The following is a 17393-nucleotide window of genomic DNA, read 5'->3' on the forward strand; positions in this document are numbered from 1 at the left end:
AAAGGTTTGGAATTATGTAATGTTAAGCAGCAGTACGATTAACTAAAGCTATAGCTTTTGGGTCAGGTTTGGGAAGAGTATATAAAGAATAGGTTTGGAATTACGTAATGTTAAGCAGCAGTTGGATTAACTAAAGCAATAGCTGTGGGTCAGGTTTGGTAAGAGTATATAAAGAAAAGGTTTGGAATTATGTAATGTAAAGCAACAGTAGGATTAACTAAAGCTATAACTGTTGGATCAGGTTTGGGAAGAGTACATAAAGAAAAGGTTTGGAATTATGTAATGTTAAGCAGCAGTACGATTAACTAAAGCTATAGCTTTTGGGTCAGGTTTGGGAAGAGTATATAAAGAATAGGTTTGGAATTATGTAATGTTAAGCAACAGTAGGATTAACTAAAGCTATAACTATTGGATCAGGTTTGGGAAGAGTACATAAAGAAAAAGTTTGGAATTATGTAATGTTAAGCAGCAGTAGGATTAACTAAAGCAATAGCTGTGGGCCAGGTTTGGGAAAAGTATATAAAGAATAGGTTTGGAATTATGTAATGTTAAGCAACAGTAGGATTAACTAAAGCTATAACTGTTGGATCAGGTTTGGGAAGAGTGCATAAAGAAAAGGTTTGGAATTATGTAATGTTAAGCAGCAGTACGATTAACTAAAGCTATAGCTTTTGGGTCAGGTTTGGGAAGAGTATATAAAGAATAGGTTTGGAATTACGTAATGTTAAGCAGCAGTTGGATTAACTAAAGCAATAGCTGTGGGTCAGGTTTGGTAAGAGTATATAAAGAAAAGGTTTGGAATTATGTAATGTAAAGCAACAGTAGGATTAACTAAAGCTATAACTGTTGGATCAGGTTTGGGAAGAGTACATAAAGAAAAGGTTTGGAATTATGTAATGTTAAGCAGCAGTACGATTAACTAAAGCTATAGCTTTTGGGTCAGGTTTGGGAAGAGTATATAAAGAATAGGTTTGGAATTATGTAATGTTAAGCAACAGTAGGATTAACTAAAGCTATAACTGTTGGATCAGGTTTGGGAAGAGTACATAAAGAAAAGGTTTGGAATTATGTAATGTTAAGCAGCAGTACGATTAACTAAAGCTATAGCTTTTGGGTCAGGTTTGGGAAGAGTATATAAAGAATAGGTTTGGAATTACGTAATGTTAAGCAGCAGTTGGATTAACTAAAGCAATAGCTGTGGGTCAGGTTTGGTAAGAGTATATAAAGAAAAGGTTTGGAATTATGTAATGTAAAGCAGCAGTAGGATTAACTAAAGCTATAGCTGTTGGGTCAGGTTTGGGAAGAGTATATAAAGAATAGGTTTGGAATTACATAATGTTAAGCAGCAGTAGGATTAACTAAAGCAATAGTTGTGTGTCATATTTGGGAAGCGTATATAAATAATAGGTTTGGAATTACGTAATGTTAAGCAGCAGTTGGATTAACTAAAGCAATAGCTGTGGGTCAGGTTTGGGAAGAGTTTATAAAGCATAGAAATGGAATTAATGTAATGTTAAACAGCAGTAGGATTAACTAAAGCAATAGTTGTGGGTCAGGTTTAGGAAGAGTATATAAAGAATAGGTTTGGAATTACGTAATGTTAAGCAGCAGTAGGATTAACTAAAGCAATAGCTGTGTGTCAGATTTGGGAAGCGTATATAAAGAATAGGTTTGAAATTACTTAATGTTAAGCAGCAGCTGGATTAACTAAAGCAATAGCTGTGGCCCAGGTTTGGGAAAAGTATATAAAGAATAGGTTTGGAGTTATGTACTGTTAAGCAGCAGTAGGATTAACTAAAGCTATAGCTGTTGGGTCAGGTTTTGGAAGAGTTTGTAAAGAATAGGATTGGAATTATGTAATGTTAAGCAGCAGTAGGAGTATCTCAAGCTATAACTGTTGTTCAGGTTTGGGAAGAGTATATAAAGAATAGGTTTGGAATTACGTAATGCTAAGCAGCAGTAGGATTAACTAAAGCAATAGCAGTGGGTCAGGTTTGGGATGAGTATATAAAGAATAGGTTTGGAATAAATGTAATGTTAAGCAGCAGTAGGATTAAGTAAAGCTATAGCTGTGGGTCAGGTTTGGGAAGAGTATATAAAGAATAGGTCTAGAATTATGTAATATTAAGCAGCAGTATGATTAACTAAAGCTATAGCTATTGGGTCAGGTTTGCGAAGAGTTTATAAAGAATAGGATTTAAATTAATGTAATGTTAAGCGGCAGTAGGATTAACTAATGTAATAGCTGTGGGTCAGGTTTGGGAAGAGTATATAAAGAATAGGTTTGGAATTACGTAATGTTAAGCAGCAGTAGGATTAACTAAAGCTATAGCTGTGGCCCAGGTTTGGGAAAAGAATATAAAGAATAGGTTTGGAGTTATGTACTGTTAAGCAGCAGTAGGATTAACTATAGCTATAGCTGTTGGGTCAGGTTTTGGAAGAGTTTGTAAAGAATAGGATTGGAATTATGTAATGTTAAGCAGCAGTAGGAGTACCTAAAGCTATAACTGTTGGGTCAGGTTTGGGAAGAGTATATAACGAATAATTTTGGAATTACGTAATGTTAAGCAGCAGTAGGATTAACTAAAGCAATAGCAGTGGGTCAGGTTTGGGAAGAGTATATAAAGAATAGGATTGGAATTAATATAATGTTAAGCGGCAGTAGGATTAACTAAGGTAATAGCTGTGGGTCAGGTTTGGGAAGAGTATATGAAGAATAGGTTTGGAATTATGTAATGTTAAGCAGCAGTAGGATTAACTAAAGCTATAGCTGTTGGGTCAGGTTTGGGAAGAGTATATAAAACATAGGTTTGGAATTACGTAATGTTAAGTAGCAGTTGGGTTAACTAAAGCAATAGCTGTGGGTCAGGTTTGGGATGAGTTTATAAAGTATAGGATTAGAATTAATGTAATGTTAAGTGGCAGTAGGATTAACTAAAGCAAGAGCTGTGGGTCAGGTTTGGGAAGAGTATATAAGGAATAGGTTTGGAATTATGCAATGTTAAGCAGCAGTAGGATTAAGTAAAGCTATAGCTTTTGGGTCAGGTTTGGGAAGAGTATACAAAGAATAGGTTTGGAATTACATAATGTTAAGCAGCAGTATGGATTAACTAAAGCAATAGCTGTGGGTCAGGATTGGGAAAAGTATATAAAGAATAGGATTGGAATTATGTAATGTTAAGCAGCAGTAGGATTAACTAAAGCTATAACTGTTGGGTCAGGTTTGGGAAGAGTATATAAAGAATAGGTTAAGAATTATGGAATATTAAGCAGCAGTAGGATTAACTAAAGCTATAGCCTTTGGGTCAGGTTTGGGAAGAGTACATAAAGAGTAGGATTGGAATTACATAATGTTAAGCAGCAGTATGATTAACTAAAGCTATAGCTGTTGAGTCAGGTTTGGGAAGAGTATATAAAGAATATGTTTGGAATTACGTAATGTTAAGTAGCAGTTGGGTTAACTAAATCAATAGCTGTGCGTCAGGTTTGGGAAGAGTTTGTAAAGAATAGGATTGGAATTAATGTAATGTTAAGTGGCAGTAGGATTAACTAAAACAATAGCTTTGGGTCAGGTTTGGGAAGAGTATATAAAGAATATGTTTGGAATTACGTAATGTTAAGTAGCAGTTGGGTTAACTAAATCAATAGCTGTGGGTCAGGTTTGGGAAGAGTTTGTAAAGAATAGGATTGGAATTAATGTAATGTTAAGTAGCAGTAGGATTAACTAAAGCAATAGCTTTGGGTCAGGTTTGGGAAGAGTTTATAAAGAATAGGTTTGGAATTATGTAATGTTAAGCAGCAGTAGGATTAACTAAAGCTATAGCTTTTGGGTCAGGTTTGGGAAGAGTATATAAAGAATAGGTTTGGAATTACGTAATGTTAAGCAGCAGTTAGATTAATGAAAGTAATAGCTGTGGGTCAGATGTATGAAGTGTTTTTAAAGAATAGGATTGGAATTAATGTAATGTTAAGCAGCAGTAGGGTTAACTAAAGCTATAGCTGATGGGTCAGGTTTGGGAAGAGTATATAAAGAATACGTCTTGAATTATGTAATGTTAAGCAGCAGTTGGATTAAGTAAAGCAATAGCTGTGGGTCAGGTTTTGGAAGAATATATCAAGAATAAGTAAGATTGGAATTAAACCAGGAACAACCAAAGCCAATAAAAACATAAACCAGGTACCTTGCTTTGTTCTTTGTTTGTTTTTGGTAACTTGCTTTGTTCTTTGTTTGTTTTTGGTACCTTGCTTTGTTCTTTGTTTAAGATTGGAATTAATGTAATGATTAGCAGCAGTAGGATTAACTAAAGCTATAGCTTTTCGTCAGGTTTGGGAAGAGTATATAAAGAATAGGTTTGAATTAATGTAATGTTAAGCACAGTAGGATTAACTAAAGCTATAGCTGTTGGGCAGGTTTGGGAAGAGTATATAAAGAAAAGGTTTGGAATTGTGTAATGTTATGCAGCAGTAGGATTAACTAAAGCTATAGGTGTTGGATCAGGTTTGGGAAGAGTATATGAAAACTTAAAATATTGTTGAACTTTATACATCCTATCTGCCTTTTTAAGGACAGCTGGCTATCAGGAAAATTGTAGGCAATAACATACACACATCCTCCAAAGCTAACAGAACTGGAGAAATAAGTTAAAATTTTACAAATTCCTTCTGTAACAGCTCATAGCATTTTCTGAGGGACTGAGAAAACTCAATGAAAAACAATGGTCCATTCTGGAAATAGTCTCTGATAAAGATAAATCTCCACATGGAGAATCAGAAACTGAGCTCTCCTCTGAGACTAAATCAGAAATTTGTGAAGAAAACCCATATATGTCCGTTCATTTTCCTCTCTAGATTCAGAATCTTGAATTTCCTAGGTGAAGAGACGTCCCTCTTTCTTTTTACCAAGAAAATATTTTATGAGAAGGATCAATAGTCTGAATTAAACCCTGAGCCAGAGCTAGTAAATTACTCCTGTCCAAGGAATTTTAAGGAGAAGTTTAGTTTTCTGTTTTTTTTAACAGTAAGAATGGGGCCAACAGTATTAATAATAGCGACAACACCTTCCTCACAACATTTTGACAGAACAGGGAAGCTTTCCCTATTCACTTTTCCAAGAGCAACAAGAGTGTCTCTTCCTTGCCCACTGAGGGGACTGCTACAGCTACAGAGGACATGGCTGACCCCGGTCCATAGTGACTGTAGGTGCTACACCAGAGAGATATGGATTAAAAATTGAGTGATCTGAGGTACAACAAATGGCCACAGCAGAGTCACCCACCTGTGGCTGATTCTAATTGCTAGCCTGCTTGTGATGTCAAAGGCTGTTTGTTTATTTTTTTTTCTTGTTTGTGGCTGGTAGATGGACTGACCATGGGACTGACAGGTTGTTGCATGACCAAGATAAAAATGGAGCCTCTTTCCCAGAGAAAACAAACAGCAAAAGCCAGTACAAATTAAAATCTTTAAAAGTCTCTTTTTGCAGAAAAACACAGTAAAACACACTTAAAAAAAACTTTACCAGCCCTAAACAGAAAAATAAACCCAATTTCTTCTCAGAAGAAAATGTTTTTTTAAATACTTTAAACAACTTTTAATTGATAGAAAAATGAGTTTTGTTTAAAAGTACAATACAGCCTGGTGTCAGTCTATTAAAACACAAATTCCTAGGTTTAAAATAACTTTCCTGAACAGGAAAGTGTTATCAAACATTTTTTTATAAACAGGATTTTTTTCCCCCCAAAGGAAACTCATCTGCCCAGCAAAGGAACAGTACAAGATGATTGTCCATCCTTGAAAGCCTCAGAGGAGCATACTGTTTGGTGGCAGGAATGCTCCAAAGGGCTTGTACACCAAATCTGTCTTTTTAGTCAGCTCAGCTTGAGCCAACTATTGGTTTGGGTACGTGAAAGGTGTCATGAAGCTTTTGAAGCTGGCCAGCTGTTATATCCTTGCAGAATATAGTCCATATAGCTTAGACTACAGCATCAATGATCAATATCAAAAACATTAACTATTCTCATGTGATGAATAAAAGAAAGGTGCCAAAACACAAACCTTAGTAATCTTACAGCTACTGTTGACTTTTTGAAATAGTCAGCAGTTTGGATTCAGGATAGATTCATCATAAAGACATGCAATTCCAGATTTAGAAATGTGCTGCTTTTCAGTGCACCTCATTCATGTGCCTACTGTCAGTTGTCCAGAGGGAAATGTTTTGAAGTGCTATAGTGTCTTGTAAAACCAATATCCAGGTTTAAACCACTGACTGGCAGACCAAACAAATGAATTAGCTGACTTTCCATTGTTCTTCTTTTCGAAGGTGGTTGGAAATGTCTTTGAAGAACCATAATTGACATATCTGATACAGAATGATCAGACTGTAAAAAGTGTGTTGTCACTGACTAGTTAGTCATTTTACAAGTAGCTGAATATGTATGAGCACTCATTCTAGTTCAGAGTAGCTCTCCTGTTTTTTAAATATTACCAGTCTCTGGAAATTGTCTGCATTTTATGAGCTAGACCACATTTTTAAAATTGGATATAAATGAATCCTGTACTTAGAAACTTCTGTTCTGTGAAATTGCTGTGCTGTAAACTGCAGAAATCATGTGACATGTTTTGCACCTTGGATTGTTGCAGGGTTTTGTGCTGTTTTTGGACTGTGTTCTGGTATAAGAGAGGTTCTCATAAAGAGATTCTATATATTTGGTGTTGTTTAATTGACAGTAGTGGGAGTGCATGAAAAGTGATTCTCAACTTGCCATCATCAAAGAAGATTATTTATGGTCTGTCATGATTCTGCAGATTTTGTAAGTTCTGGATGCTAAGCTGTCAAAGGAATTCCAGTCCTTATATCTGAGCATCTGTTCCAGTGGTAGCTGCATTGCTCTGTTTACTGCCTGTCAGAGAGAGTTTAACCAAACATGGCTTATTTTAGTGTCTACCTCACTAGAACAAATGTGATTATATTGAAGTGCTTGATGATTACTACTGCTGTACTAATACAACTGCCCGTCAGTCGTTTTCCTGAATTCATGTCTAAAATGTCTCAATGTGTATTGTAACCTAACTATCAAGAGAGGTTACATTTGAAGTAAGTTTCGAATGAGAGTTAAACAGATGGGTGGATTCTGCTGAGCCCTTGGTAAAATTCCCTGTCGTAGTTATTAATGTGAAAAGATTATAAATCAATTGTCAATAAAATGGAACTAAGTAAGTGGTCTATGTGTGCGTTGTTGTAGAAACTCCGTTTCTTGGTTTGCTATGAAGAAGTTTGTATATTGTGATGCTGCGATGCCCATTGCAGTGTCCCTGCTGTGAACATGTTTTCCGTTAAAATCAAAGTTGTATGTCAGAATAAATTCTATAAGTTGTTCCATCCTATTTGGAAAATTATCATGACGATCTATTTTCTCTTGTAAGTATTGAGACAGGCAACAATGCTATTTGCACGTAGGATATTTGTGTAGAGTAATGTAACATCCACTGTAAATAAAATAATGTTAGGTAGTAGGTCACAATAACCGGACCAAATGCAAATACAGCAAGTGTTGTCTTAAAAATTGCTGCCCCTTTCATGGACAAGTGGTTTCAGAATTTTCTCCACAAACACAGAGATCCCTTCTGTAGAAGTTCCTGTGTTTGATCCTAGTGTTCTTCCTGGTTTTCCTTCTTCTTCTTTTCATAGGTAGGCACTAGTCTGTCAGCTCAAGGGCCTATGTAAGCCTAGCCAACAAGGTTCCCTGGCTTACGCCACCCAAGAAAGTTATTTTCCAGTGCCACTGTTGAGCAGAGACACTCTGAGAGTGTTGATGGAGAAGTATAAAGAAGGTCAGAAGGAGTTACACTGTGGCTTTGTGGACTTAGAGAAAGCATATGACAGGGTGCCGAGAGGAGTTGTGGTACTGTATGAGGAAGTTGGGAGTGGCAAAGAAGTATGTAAGAGTGGTACAAGATATGTACAAGGGTAGTGTGACAGTGGTGAGGTCTGAGATAGGAGTGACGGATGTGTTCAAGGTGGAGGTGGGATTACATCAAGGATCAGCTCTGAGCCCTTTCTTTTTCATAATACAGGGTACAGCCCCTAAAATATTGCATCATTCAGGCTCATAGCCAAATTGTTATGGATTGTTTTAAGAAACTTTGCAATTCATGTGATGATGAGAATTTTCACAGGTGGCAGTACATCACTGTAATCACCCCACTTGAATTTCTTCCCTAAATTTTATGCACTGTGGATAATCCAAGTTTTATTCTTTTTTCTTCAATTTTCTATCTGTTTTTGCTTTTGTTTCTATCCTCATTTCTCTTACTTGTACTATATGGTAAATTTGCTAGTTTACTTTTTTGTATGTATATATTTGTAGTATCTGTTTTACTATGGATTTATATTGTCTATTTTTCGGTGGACCTTTTCTCCCCAGGCCTCTGCTGAAAAAGGGCACTAGCTCAGTTGGACTATCCCGGTCAACAAATGTCAAATAAATAAATAAATAAATAAATAAATAAATGCCATTTGCACCAGTTGTTAGCAAGTTGGACATTTTTGACTGGACTTCACTGTTCAAGTCTCTCCATGGGGAGATACTGGGCCCCTTGAGTATGAGTCAGAGTTAGGGAGTATTTTACCTAGTGATACTACCAGATGATCAGAAAATGAAGCAAGAAAATAATCCCTGACTACCATACTGATTTTCCAAGTAGAAATTGTCCCTTGTTTCATTCTAAGTATAGTAGGTGTTCTTCAGAATAAGATTCAGTAGACCTTTAGGACCTTCTTGTGATTATCATTGATCAGAAAGTAAAAATGCAGATATGTTGATATGCTCAGGTCTAACTGTTTTGGCCATAAATGTTAATGATGTGAAGCAATTAAAATAACTTCAAAATATACCTTTTTCGGTTGAAGAACAACATGCTGATATTGTTAGTTTTCAAGACACTACTTTTGTCAGCCTTGATAGATGTAACTGTGGTGTTTACATAAGGACACTGGTTGTACTCCTTTGGATGTGATCATTGTTGTACATGGGAGTCATCTGCTAAATGACTAATCATATCTTTGTCATAGACTGGGGTGTTTATAAACTGAGTAAGCTTCTGTATGTGGTGAGTACATAGTCCTGATAGATTATTTACAAAGTCATTAATACTTACATGCATGTGGATTTGGTTTAAGATGGGGGATTATTCTGCCTGCTGACTGGTGGTCCTCTCACACCCAGATAGCCATTTGGGTGCAAGATCTTAACTGTTATTATTATATATCCAACATGAACGATGATTAATTGGAAAGGAATCTTCTTCGCTGTAATCAGTTTCCTTTGGCCACCTCTCCTGATACCGCGTATTTTAGGAGTAGGTATTCTAGAGAGACTGGCTCTGGTTTTAGTACCCTGAATATTCACATTTCTTCTTCTTCTACAAAGATTATCAATAGGCTTTCTGCTCATGGTATATTTTCATTGGGCAATAATGTAATCTGTTCTGACCCTGGGCATCCTAAATTAGAAACCTTTTAATTATTTAAACCTGATTATAAATGTACCTTTGACAGCTTCTGGAATGAACACCTTGATATGCACCTCTTCTATTCCTCTTGTTAAACTTACTGGAGTGCCTTTGAAATGAACCTTATATGTGACAGCTTAAAAGGTTGGACTCTAATTGTAAATAACAGGAGAAAAAAGGTTGGTTATGGAACTACATGCTGGTTTAGAGCTTATTAACTCTTCAGCACAAGGATCCTGATTTATCCATCTTTAAAAAAACAATGTCCAGGTGAGACATCTGCAGATTATAACAGTTATTTGGACTGCAGTGGTCTACCTTATTTACCTCACGTCTATCTACCCATAAAAGCTAAGACTACTGCACATACACAAGTTGAATGGCTGCATAAATACCTCCTCAAGAGATCTTAACTTCTTCTACAACAAATACAGCATGTTGGAGGAATAAATATTTATCACAGAGAATACTACTTCTCTAGAATCATCTTCCTGTCCACATAAAGCAATGTATGTCTCTTACTATAGTTAAGCAATAACCACTTGACTAGGTTTGGGTATGTCTGGGTATATCTGTGACTGGTGTGGTTTGAGCATGAGGGCGAATCCCGAGTGAACGAACAAAGCTAACGATGAGTAAATCCTGATATACCCAGGCACAGGAGTGGATCATTGCTATTATGCAATGACATTATTTAAGAAAGAAGTTGTGTACCCTTTTTAACTAATAGTACTTTAGTCTTCTTCCACGTCTTCTGTAAGCTGATGTACTGTGCATGTGTATGGGACTTGCATTCATAGGTTCATAGGTAAGTACTAGGCTATCTGTTGTTGCAGGCTATTTTAAGCCTTAACAATTTCTCTACAAATGTGAGAATCAAATCCTGTACCTTATATCTGTGTGGTAAACACCTTAACCATTGTGCTAGTCCCAAATCCCCATGCCTGCACAATACATCAGTGTAGTGCCCAAGAAGCAATGGAGAAAAGGGAATCTGTGTTGGTGTTATTTTTTTCACTTTTTAAAAAGATATAGGTTCATAGGTTCATAGGTTCAATTTACAACTGGCATGCTGGTTGGGCTGTCCAATCAGCATGTACATTTAGGAATATTAATGATCTTTTATTGTATAATCAAGGAATATCCTGAAACATGTATGGGAAACCACAAGTTCAACCCTGGTTTGGCAACTTTGTCCCTTATGAACAGGAGTACATTGTAAATGTCTGCCCGGCTCTGGACTATTCATACTTAAAAATATGATGGCCCTGGGTTATTTCATACTTAAAATACAAGGGATTAAAACTTCTTAAGAATACATGGCTTGGCTTCTAAGGATTCTTCCAGATCAATAGCAAAGCAAGTACTTACAAACTCATGAATCTAAGTTATGTTAGCCAGTGTCTTCTCTTGAAAGACCATCTGCAATTGCATTGCTGACACAACACCTGAGTGGATAAATGATAAACTCAGCAAGCAAATGAGAGTAGTATTGCTGGAATTAAATTCATACTCAGGTCTTAGTGAGTACCTTCATGAAGTGGATCCTGATTTTTAACAAAATCTCACCAAGACAACACTGATATATAGACTGTGTTTTATATAGCATATATCATGGACAGAAGTAGGTTAAAAAAAAGATAGCTGGGTGCACAAGTCACAGGATAAAAAAAGTGCCCAATCCTGGTAAGTGTACTGATGCTAGGACTGGGAAAAAAATGACAGTGTAGAATCTTCAAGACATGGGAACATTCCTACAATGGGGGATGGGCCAAGCTCAGGGATGGCCTCCCTGCTGTAGAAGGAAGTAGTAGTCCAGAAAAATCACAAAAACTGACAGGCTAAAAAAGAGCCATAAAGATGATAGAGTGGACTACTGAGGATAAGAAAGAAATTTTGTATTGTTACTATTATGCAAGAAGCCCAGAATTTCTGGGCAAAAGATATGCACAAAGATTAATAGAGAATTTAGAGGAAAGGAAAATGCTTGACCAATAAAACTGTCAAAAGCTTCAAATGCAGATTTGTGTTCATTAATACAACAGATTTATGAAAAACATAATATAGACCAGGACAACTTGGGCCTTTTGGAAAAAGAAGCAACTGAAGAAGTGTGAAAATATAAAGAACAAAATCTAGAGATTTTTGAAAGGCATAAAAAAGAAAAATGGACATGGGAAAGAAAGAGAGAGCTGATACGGTGCAATATTTACTCAAATGAGAAAGCCAAAGTAATTAATACAAAAAAATCAGACCCAAAGATATTTGAAGAGAAATATAAGCAAAGGCATCCCGATATGGAAAATTTCACAATGTAAAAAATAAGATCACAAGCAAGGAATGTAGAACAGAAAATTAGTAAACTAGATGTAAAAAAAAAATAGAAGCTGAAGTTATGGAAAACCTGTGAAGTGAAGGATTTAGTGTAGAAGGTTTAAGACAGGTTATATTGAGTCCCCCAAATAAGGAGAGACAGGAAGAGCAGGAGACATCTGAAGAAGAAATATGGACATGGGAAGGAAAAAGAGATTTAATGTTGTTGTGTCTTTCGGCTTTTCCCAGTTAGGGGTCGCCACAGCGGAACTCCGGTCCGCTATTGATTGGCAGTAGATTTTTATGTGCCGAGTTGCCATCTCTGACGCACAACCTTCAACGAAGGTACGCCCATTCACACATGTCTCCAGACAGAAGACGCTCTAGCTGAGAATCGAACAGGGCAACGTCTTACTGTCAGGCGACAGCGCTACCGCAGCACCACCACCATAGTGCAATATTAACACAAAGGAGAAAGCAAAACTAATCAATACAAAAGAGCATCACCAAAAATATTTGAAGAGAAATACAGGGAAAGGCATCCAGATACGGAGAATTTTACAATACAAAGAAATAAGAAAACAGAGGGAAAGTAGAAAAGTAGAAAAGAAGATTAGTAATGGAGAACTGCAGAAATGCAAACTGAGCTTATGGATTACTTGCGAAGTAAAGGATTTACTGTAAAAATCTAACTTTGATAACACCACAGCAGGATAGAGCAATTAAGGAGAAATAAGTGGAGTGGGAAACATCTGATAAGTTGCCATATGAAGATACTTTGGAGCCTTCCATAGGAAACCAGTGCAAAAGTTCTGTTGGAGTTGCACAGCAAGGGAAGGAACAGGAAACAGTTGCAACTCTGACACAGTGAATGTTGTGGAGTGATAGCCAGAGAGGTCCCATCGGAAAGAGCAACTGATAACACAGGATGAAACTGAAGAGAATGTGGGACAGGAACATGCTCTAGAACTTTCTGTAGAATGCCTGAACAAAGAATGTGCCCTAAGTTTAGAAACAAATGATCTATGAGAAGAGTACAAAAGAAGAAATTTATTGATGACCCAAAAAAAAGTTTTATACAGAACTGGGAAACAACTGAAACACCACCAAAAGAAAGGAAAGAGATACATTTTGGAGCAATATCTATGAAGATTGTGTTGAACATAAAAGTGCTGAATGGATCGAAGCAGTAGAAGAAAGAATAAGAACTTCAAAAATGTACAAGATATGAAATGGGATGAATTAACAGCCAGAGAAACTGAAACAAAAATTAAGGAAAGCTCCTAATTGGAAAACCCCAGACCCAGGCCCATATGCAGTACCTGATTTCTGGCTAAAAGTGTTACCATCTTTACATTAATATGTAGCCATGAGTAAGAACTATTTATCTGCACACCCTGAACAGACGCCAACCTGCTTAAACAGGAAAACAATACTCCTCTATAAGAGTGAACCTACAAGCTATCCTAAAAACTATAGACCAATAACTTGCCTTCCAACAATGTATAAACTATACATGGGAATTGATGCCGAAAGAGTTTATAGTCATTTAGAAGAAATCTCAATCATGGCAATAGAGCAAAAGAGTAACAAAAGAAAGTCATATGGAACAAAGAATCATTTGTTGTTAAATAAGGTCATAATGGAGAATTGTAAAAAAGGGGAAGACTCTAAGTATGGCATGGGTAGACTACAAAAAAGCATTTGACAGTATCCACATTCATGGATAAAAGAGTGCTTAAAGATATATAAAATACACCCTACACTGATCAATTACATTACAGCGACTATGAAACAGAGGCAAACCACTTTGCAATTAAACCATGGTAAAGGACAAATTATTATTCTATGTATAAAAATTCAAAGGTGGATATTCCAGGCTGACTGTCTGTCACTGCTGCTCTTTTGTTTTGCCCTTAACCCATTAAGCAGTCTACTTAATAGATTATGTCATGGCTATAATTTGGCTTGCAGAAAATAACAGTGTAAAGACTTCTCATCTTCTTTTTGTGGATGATTTAAAACTGTATAGTTCATCAGATGAGGAACTGAAAGCACAACTGCAATTGGACAAAACTTTTTCAGATGCCCACAATCTAAAAACTGGCTTTGTCCCAGCAGAGTGGAAAACTGCAGCAGTAATTCCTGGACAGCGCAGTGGTGCAGCAGTTGCATTGTCACCTCACAGCAATAGGTACTCCGGTTTGATTCTTGACTAGGGTGCCTTCTATGCAGAGTCTGCATGTGCTCCCTGCATTTGTGTGGGTTTCCTCCGGATGCTCCGGTTTCCTCCCATATTACAAAAACAAGCATCTGGAGCATTTCTCCTTGAGCCTCCACTAACAAAATTGGCTTTGTTCCAAGTCGGACTTTCCCTGTAAACAAATGTTAAATAAATAAATAAATAAATAAATAAATAAATAAATAAATAAATAATTCCCTTGCACAAAGCAGGTCCATCAACCGACTCTGGGAATTATAGACCCATAAGCCTAACCAGCCTAATCTGTAAGGCCATGGAGAGTATCATCATGGACCTTATCAACACAGACATATGTAACCTTCAAACTCTTGACCTGACCCAATTTGGCTTCATTAAGGGTAGATCATGCTTATTAAACTTGGTGGACTTCTTTGAGAATGTCATCAAAGCCCTGGATGAAGGCAAAACAATATATACAGCATATCTTGACTTAGCCAAGGCTTTTGACACAATCTTCCACTCAGGTATCACCGAGAAACTCACCCAGCTGGGAATTAACCCATATGTCACCAAATGGGTAGCCAGCAGGCTCACTGACAGAATGCATACAGTCAAAGTTGAGAATTCCACCTCAAGCAGGAGACCAGTTACCATTGGTAAACCACAAGGATCTGTGCTGGGCTCCTTACTTTTTGGAATTTAAGTCTAGGTGAAAGTAAATGGTCTGTGGCTTACCAAGTTTGCAGATGACTGCAAACTGAGTGCAGTCCCTGAGTCCCCAACAAATTTGACATGCTACAAAAAGGGCTTACACAGTCAAATGATTGGTGCCAAAGCCACAGACTTAAACTAAATGCAAAAAAATGTGTTATCATCCCTGCAAATTGCAAATGTTAACAGTACCCCCACTTAACTCAAACCCTGTGGTGAGAGATTTTGGAACACAGGTTAAAAGCAACCTTAACTTCGATCACCATATGTTCACAGTGGTAAGGAAGGCCTTCTATGTTGCATATCTCATAAGTTAGGGCATTGCATCCAGAGCTAAAGATGTTAGAACTCTCCTGTACTCATCACTCATCAGACCACTAATAGAGTACAATGGGCCCTTCTGTATGTACCTCACCCATCACCTGCAGCAGTTGGAGAGACCTGAGAGGTTTCTTACCAAGAAAATTCAGGGCCTTCATCACATGACCTACATGGACAGACTGTAGGCCCTGTTAATGTACTCTGTATATTATAGGCTGCTGAGAAGCAATTTTTGCCTGGCCTACAGAGCAGTCTTGGACCCTGTCCTAATGGAAATGTTGCATATCCTCAAGTCAAATGGAACAAGATTCACTCACTCTAGGGATCTTTACTTAGCCTATGACATTAATAGGACATGCTGGAGAGACAGATATGTCTCCCAGAGATTGCCACTCCTCTGGAACAAACTCACAATTCACGTAAAACAGAGTTCCTCAATGACTCTTTTTAAGCAAAACTTAAACAACTGGATGGGAGACCATAAATTTCCCCAGGGGTGTCACCTATGTCCCTCTTGGATAAGGGTAGTTGGTGCTGACCATAGACTCATGCTGCAAATATAGATAATACAACTTAGTCAATAAATGAACAAGTGTATAACATGGCTAGATTTATAAAGGCCCTAGGGCCAGTAGCCTAGTAACCTCCTATGAACCTAAGAATGTTATTTGGTCCTGATAAATATGCAAAAGCAGCTTTTAAAGCAGGAAAACTGCAGCACCAGGAAAACATCAGCCTGGGACAGGCATGTGATGTAAAAGGATGTGAGCAAGAGGGAGTGTATAAATATTTGGGAAATGATGAAGGATCAACAATAAAACATAACCACATGCGAACCAAATTTAGTAAGGAATATTTTAGAAGACTAAAATTAATACTGAATACAGCTCTGACATCTAGGAACAAAGTCCAAGCTATAAATCAATTTGCTCTTCCTGCCTTAACTTCCAGTTTTGCAGTGATTGACTGGCCTCAAAAGGTACTGGATAGGAAAAATGGTTCAGGCTTATCAAATGATTTATAAAAATCATTGTATACAAAGACTATATATTCTCCATTCTGAAGGAGGTATGGGACTCCTCGAAACTGATTACATGTACTGACATGCAATCATGGGATTGCATATGTATCTGTTGACCTCACAAGACCCAAACATAGTGAAAGTTTTAAAACATGAGAATAAGTCTAAGATGACTTCCTTGCTTAGTTTAGCAGAAGCACATTGGTATCAACTGGCAATGGAAATCAGACAAGAAGAAAATAAAAATTAGGCAGCAACTGAATGTGCCAAAAAAATAAAAGAAAGAATATAATGTGAAGAATTAGATGAGAAGGCACGAAATATGGAAAATGCATAAATATAACTGCAAGTATAGAAAACTACTGGAACAACCTCATGTTGATCAAGACTGAACACAGGAATGGTTAAGGAGATGTGACTTTAAATCAAAAGACAAAAGGTTAATATTGCCATCCCAAGATAGTGGACTATGTACATGTTAGTTTACAAAGTCCACTGAACATGTAGGAGAAAGAGCCAAATATAGGTTTTGTAAAACAGAATTGGAAACAGTCTCACATCTTATGGCAGAAGGAATGTATACTGAAAGGCATAATAATGTGGCAAGACTGTTGCATTCGGGATTCTGCAAACATTTTAATAGTGAAGTAGCTGAAATACATTGGAAACTTGAGGCATAAAGCATTATAGAAAATTATGGTGTATATCACATGGCATTGGGATAACTGATTATCACCAGTTCAAAAAATAGATGTGAGAAAACCAAATATAGTAGTTGAGGAAAATAAGACAAAAGTAGCATTGATCATTACATTTGCTACACCCAGCGACTACAGTGTATTATGTACAGAGAGACACAAAGTCATAAAATACCAGGATTTGCAGGCAGAAATGAGGGCAATGTGGAAGAAAGATACCCAGACAGTCCCAATAGTACTAGGAGCAATGGGTCTTATAAAAACGAATTTACAATTATTATAGATAAGCTCACTAAACTAGGTATAAATCCCTATGTCACAAGATGGGTTGCCAACTGGCTCACGGACAGAACCCACACTGTGAAAGTAGCGGGCTCCAAATCCGACTTCAGACCAGTGACAAGTGGAGTACCACAGGGTTCAGTCCTGGGTCCTCTCCTGTTTGGTATCTACTTCTCTGAAGTACAGGCTAACACGGAAGGTCTTTGGCTAACAAAGTTTGCAGATGACTGCAAACTTGGAGCCATAATCAAAACTCCTAATGATGTGGACATACTACAAAAGGGCCTCGCTGAGACAGATACCCGGTGTCAAAGCCATGGCCTAAAGCTCAGTGCCA

Source organism: Protopterus annectens, chromosome 2.part2 (genome assembly GCF_019279795.1).
Source record: "Protopterus annectens isolate FY-2018-M chromosome 2.part2, PAN1.0, whole genome shotgun sequence".
Taxonomy (NCBI): domain Eukaryota; kingdom Metazoa; phylum Chordata; order Ceratodontiformes; family Protopteridae; genus Protopterus; species Protopterus annectens.